This window comes from Cryptomeria japonica, unplaced genomic scaffold (assembly GCF_030272615.1).
Source record: "Cryptomeria japonica unplaced genomic scaffold, Sugi_1.0 HiC_scaffold_109, whole genome shotgun sequence".
Classification (NCBI taxonomy): domain Eukaryota; kingdom Viridiplantae; phylum Streptophyta; class Pinopsida; order Cupressales; family Cupressaceae; genus Cryptomeria; species Cryptomeria japonica.
The window spans coordinates 94,712-100,905 of NW_026728931.1; the positions used below are offsets into that span (position 1 = coordinate 94,712).

The window sequence follows — 6,194 nt, forward strand, 5'->3', positions numbered from 1 at the left end:
GCGCACCTTTCGTGCGCTCCAAGGTGCGCACGAAGTCGGAGCTCGGTTTGCCCCGGGTGCGCACCTTGGTGGGCGCCATGGTGCACTCCGAGGTGCCCAAGATTGGTGCGCACCAAGGAGCGCTTCGAAGTGCGCTCCAAGGTGCGCGCGAAGTCGAAAGTTGGGTTAATTGTCCGGTTTGCCTCGGGTGCGCACCTTGCGTGCACCTTCGCCAGGGTGGGCGCCTTGGTGCGCACACCTTGGCTGGGCTGCGCACACCTTGGCACCCGCGTTTCCTTCATTTTAAATTTTTTTTTTTTACAATCTCTCAAGTGGGAAATTCTATAATCTCAACTTTTTTTGCCTTTTCAGGAAACTTTTGAATGGAGCGCATCATTGGTGCGCTCCGAAGTGTGCTCCAAAGCTCTCTCCAGCTGCGTGCACCTGCCCCGGCCGCGCACCCGGCCCCGCCCAGCTTCGCTCACCTGTCCCGGGCGTCTGGTGCGGAACCTTAGAGTAAGAAACATCACCGTGCACCTTGGCCAACGTGCGCGACTCGACCGAGCGCGCACTGGCCGAGGTGCACACCGATTTCACCTGGGTGCGCGCGCAGCACCTCGGGCGCACCGGGGTGCGCGCACAACGCCCGGGTTGCACCGTGGCCTGTGTGCTCGGGGTGCCTCGGGTGCGCGCTCGGTGTCGCCCCCGCGCGCGCGGTAGTGCGGGCAGCGCACCCCGGCCCGGCCCGGCCCCGACGAGAACGCAAACGGGCAAAAGGTTTATTCAAATAGCATTGCGACGCCCGGCGAAAAACTAAAAAAGGGTGCAACACCGGGACTTCCCGGGAGGTCACCCATCCCAGTACTACTCCGGCCCAAGCGCGCTTAACTGCGGAGTTCTGATGGGATCCGGTGCACTAATGCTGGTATGATCGCACCCGTTATGAGCTTGTCGCAGTGTGTACTTAGCAAACCGCGACCCACGTGCGAATCCACCCCGGCCACCCACCCCCGTCGAGGTGCACACCCTCCCTCGCGAAGTGCGCCCCGTTCGCCAAGTGTGAGCCCTGCCCGGGTGCGCGCACCTTGCTAGGGCGTCGGGTGTGCACCCGGCCCGGCCTACGTGCGTGCACCTGGAGGGGGCGTCGTGTGCGTGCAGTGTCCCGTCTGCAACGCGGTGCCCACACACCACCTCGGGCGCAACGACCTGCGCTCACATGTGGGCCGAGTGCACCTTGGTGCATGTTCGGGGCGCCTCGGGTGCACGCTCGATCTTGCCCCGGTGCACCAAGGCGCTCGGTTTGCCCCGGGTGCGCACTTGGTGCAAGGTGGGCACCCAAAATAGGGATCAAGCACCAAAACACAAGTTTCGGGATGCAAAATGGGACCCAAGGACCACAAATGCGTTCCAAGACCCATGATGGGTCCACGAGAACAAAAATGTGTTCCGAGACTTAATAAACAAATATTGGGTTTTAGGAGAAGAAACATGCTCTGATGCCCAAAACGAGAATCGACCCCGAAAAGGCCACAGGCCAAAAGTGGGATGCGAGACAAAAAAAAATGGGACCCGAGGACCAAAATTGGGTTCCCAGGTCGAAGACAGGGCAACCGGACAAGAAACGACCTCTAAGGCTCGAAATGAGTCCCGACGACTAAAACTTGACAAGAAGCACCCATCAGGCACCCAACTCGACACCCATGGGATGCCGACCCACCCGGGCTTCCACCTAGCACACCTTGGCACCCACCCACCCTCGCACCCAACCTCGCACCCAACTTAGCACCTTTGAACCCACATTGGCACTCACCCTGACCCTGGCACCTTGGAACCCACATTGGCACTCACCTTGACCCTGGCACCCACCTTTGCACTCACCTTGGGACCCACCCTGGCTCCCACCTCGGCACCCACCCAGACACCCACCTTGGTTCCTTGGCACCCACCTTGGATCCTTGGCACCCACCCCGACACCCACCTTGGCACGCAACTTGGCTACTTGCCACCCACCTTGGCTCCTTGACGCCCACCCCGACAACCACCCCGTGACCTACCCTGGCTAGGGTTGGTGCACACCCACCCTGGTGCCCACCTTGGCACCCACCCTATGACCCACCTTGGCACGCACCTTAGTACCCACCCCGTTACCCACCCTAGGACCCACCCCGTGACCCACCTTGGCCAGGGTGGGTGCACCCACCCTGGTGCCCACCTTGGCACCCACCCATCCTAGCACCCAGCCTGTGACCGGGCTTGGAACCCAACCTTGCACCCGCACCCGTCTTGGCCAGTGTGGGTGCGCACCCATCCTGGCACCCACGTTGTGACACACCCTTTAACCCACGCACCCTAGCACCCACGTTGGCACCCACCTTGGAACCCAACCTAGCAACTTGGCACCCACCCCGTGACCCACCTTGGCATCCACCATAGCAGTCGCCGACTTGGCACCCACCTCGGCACCCACCTTGACACTTGTGGACCCACCTTGCCACTCACCCTAGCATCGACCCATCCTAGCACCCACCCTGGCACCTTTGCACCCTAGCACTCACCCATCCTAGCACCTAACCTGTGACCCACCTTGACACTCACCCTCGCACCCACCTTGGAACCCAACCTAGCACCCACCCACCCTGACACCAACCCTAGCACCTACCCACCCTTGCACCCACCCTGTGACCCATCTTGGCACCCACCCATCCTACCACTCAACCTATCACCCACCTTCTCACCCACCTTGGCATCCACCTTAGCACCCACCCACACTGGCACCTTGGCACCCACCTCGGGCAAGGTGGGTGCACACCCACCCTGGCACCCAATTTAGAACCCACCGAGCATGTTACCCACCTTGGCACCCACATTGCAGCCCACCCTAGTACCCACCCTATGACCCACATTGGCATCCACACCCTAGCACCCAGGCACCTCGACACCCGCCTTGACACCCACCCTAGCACTGAACCTGTGACCCACCTTGGAACTCACCCTAGAACCCACCCACCCTGTGAACCACCTTGGCATCCACCTTAGCACCCACCCACCTTGGCACCCACTCTAGCACTCACCCATCCTAACACCCAACTTGTTACCCACCTTGGCACCCGCCCTCGCGTCCACCTTGAAACCCACCCTAGCACCCACCCACGCAGGAGCCCACCTTGGCACCCAACCTAACACCCACGCATCCTGGCACCCAACTTGTGACCCACCTTGGAACCCACCCTAGTACCCACCTTTGAACCCACTATATCACCAACCCACCTTGGCACCCACCCTATGACCCTCTTTGGAATCCACCCTAGCACGCACCCACCCTGGCACCCACCATGGAGCGCACCCTAGCACCCACCCACCTCGGCACGCACCTCAACACCCACCTTGGTGTGCGCACTGCGCCAACCTCTCAAAGACCCTATGTGGTGCGCTCCAAAGTGTACACCTTTGGTGCGCTCCAAGGTGCGCACCTTTGGTGCACACCGAGGTGCACACCAAAGTGTGCACCGAGGTGAGCACCAAAGTGCACTCCAGGGTGCACACCAAGGCGTGCACCTTTGGTGCGGTCAATGCAAACGAATTCGGAAGTTGGGGTCGATGTCCTAATCGCTGCTGCAGACTACACGTATGAGAATCGGACAAATAGCTTTATATAGGGGAGGTGTTGCGTTTGATGGGTCGACTCCCCTGGTTGTGTGCACTGCACCAACTTCAAAGACCCTGTCTTGTTTAAGAAGTCAAAAGTTGGGGTGGATGTCCTAATCATTGCTGCAGTCTACGCATGTATGAGAATCAGACAAATAGCTTATATAGGGGAGGTGTTGCATTCGGTGGGTTGACTCCCCTGGTTGTGCGCACTGCGCCAACCTCAAAGACCCCGCATAGCAGAAGAAGTCGGAAGTCGGATTTTGGTGAGCACCAAGGCGTGCACCTTTGGTGCGGTCAACGCAGACGAATTCAGAAGTTGGGGTGGATGTCCTAATCGTTGTTGCAGGCTACACATGTATGAGAATCAGACAAATAGCTTATATAGGGGAGGTGTTGGGTTTGATGGGTCAACTCCCTTGGTTGTGCGCATTACGCCAACCTCAAAGACCTTGTTTTCGTTAAGAAGTCAAAAGTTGGGGTCAATGTCCTAATGGCTCCTGCAGGCTACACATGTATGAGAATCGGACAAATAGCTTATATAGGGGAGGTGTTGGGTTTGATGGGTCGACTCCCCTGGTTGTGCGCATTACGTCAACCTCAAAGACCTTGTTTTCGTTAAGAAGTCAAAAGTTGGGGTCGATGTCCTAATTGCTCCTGTAGACTACACATGTATGAGAATCAGACAAATAGCTTATATAGGGGAGGTGTTGGGTTTGATGGGTTGACTCCCCTAGTTGTTCGCATTACACCAACCTCAAAGACCTTGTTTTCGTTTAGAAGCCGAAAGTTGGGGTCGATGTCCTAATTGCTCCTGCAGGCTACGCATGTATGAGAATCAGACAAATAGCTTATATAGGGGAGGTGTTGGGTTTGATGGGTCGACTCCCCTGGTTGTGCGCATTGCGCCAACCTCAAAGACCCTGCATTGCGGATGAAGTCGAAAGTCAGAGTTTGGTGTGCTACAAGGTGTGGTCGAAGGTGCTCACCTAGGTGTGCACCTTTGGAGCACAGGAAAAGTGCCCTCCAAAAGTGCGCACCTTTGGAGTGCACAAAAGTGCCCTCCAAAAGTGCGCACCTTTGGAGCGCAGAAAAGTGCCCTCCAAAAAGTGCCCTCCAAAAGTGCGCACCTTTGGAGCGCAGAAAAGTGCCCTCCAAAAAGTGCCCTCCAAAAGTGCGCACCTTTGGAGCGCAGAAAAGTGCCCTCCAAAAAGTGCCCTCCAAAAGTGCGCACCTTTGGAGCGCAGAAAAGTGCCCTCCAAAAAGTGCCCTCCAAAAGTGCGCACCTTTGGAGCGCAGAAAAGTGCCCTCCAAAAAGTGCCCTCCAAAAGTGCGCACCTTTGGAGCGCAGAAAAGTGCCCTCCAAAAAGTGCCCTCCAAAAGTGCGCACCTTTGGAGCGCAGAAAAGTGCCCTCCAAAAAGTGCCCTCCAAAAGTGCGCACCTTTGGAGCGCAGAAAAGTGCCCTCCAAAAAGTGCCCTCCAAAAGTGCGCACCTTTGGAGCGCAGAAAAGTGCCCTCCAAAAAGTGCCCTCCAAAAGTGCGCACCTTTGGAGCGCAGAAAAGTGCCCTCCAAAAGTGCGCACCTTTGGAGCGCACAAAAGTGCCCTCCAAAAGTGCGCACTTTTGGTGCGCACCAAGGCGCTGGTTCGGTCGTTGCAGGCGAGTTCGGAAGTTGGGGTCGATGTCCTGAGCGGAGGTGCAAACTACACAGGTGTCGGAATCGGACAAATAGCTTATATAGGGGAGGTGTATGCTTCGATGGGTCGACTCCCCAGGTTGAGCGCACCGCGCCAACCTCAAAGACCCTACGGTATGGATGAAGTCGGAAGTTGGGTCCGATGACCGATTCGATTAGTAGGTATGCTCATGAGGTCGGAATTTGGGTCCGATGACCTGCCATGTGCAGGAAGGCGAATGTTGACACTGTGCGTTGCAAGGTGCACACCAAGGCGCTGGTGCGGTCTTTTTAGTCGAGTTCGGAAGTTGGGGTCGATGTCCTGATCGGAGGTGCAAGCTACACAGGTGTGGGAATCGGACAAATAGCTTATATAGGGGAGGTGTATGCTTCGTTGGGTCGACTCCCCGGGTTGAGCGCACCGCGCCAACCTCAAAGACCCTACGGTATGGATGAAGTCGGAAGTTGGGTCCGATGACCGATTCGATATGTAGGCATACTCGCGAGGTCGGAATTTGGGTCCGATGACCTGCCACGTGCAGGAAGGCGAATGTTGGCACTGTGCGTTGCAAGGTGCGCACCAAGGCGCTGGTTCGGTCGTTGGAGGCGAGTTCGGAAGTTGGGGTCGATGTCTTGATCGGAGGTGCAAACTACACAGGTGTGGGAATCGGACAAATAGCTTATATAGGGGAGGTGTATGCTTCGTTGGGTCGACTCCCCGGGTTGAGCGCACCGCGCCAACCTCAAAGACCCTACGGTATGGATGAAGTCGGAAGTTGGGTCCGATGACCGATTCGATATGTAGGCATACTCGCGAGGTCGGAATTTGGGTCCGATGACCTGCCATGTGCAGGAAGGCGAATGTTGGGACTGTGCGTCGCAAGGTGCGCACCA

At 57.4% G+C, this 6,194-nt stretch overlaps 1 non-coding gene across 1 annotated transcript; it reads right to left on the bottom strand.

Moving 5' to 3' along the window:
- Positions 1-799: 799 nt before the first annotated feature.
- Positions 800-918, bottom strand: LOC131865381 (5S ribosomal RNA). Its single transcript, XR_009364109.1, has one exon. It is a non-coding gene; the product is annotated as a 5S ribosomal RNA (ribosomal RNA).
- Positions 919-6,194: the final 5,276 nt, after the last annotated feature.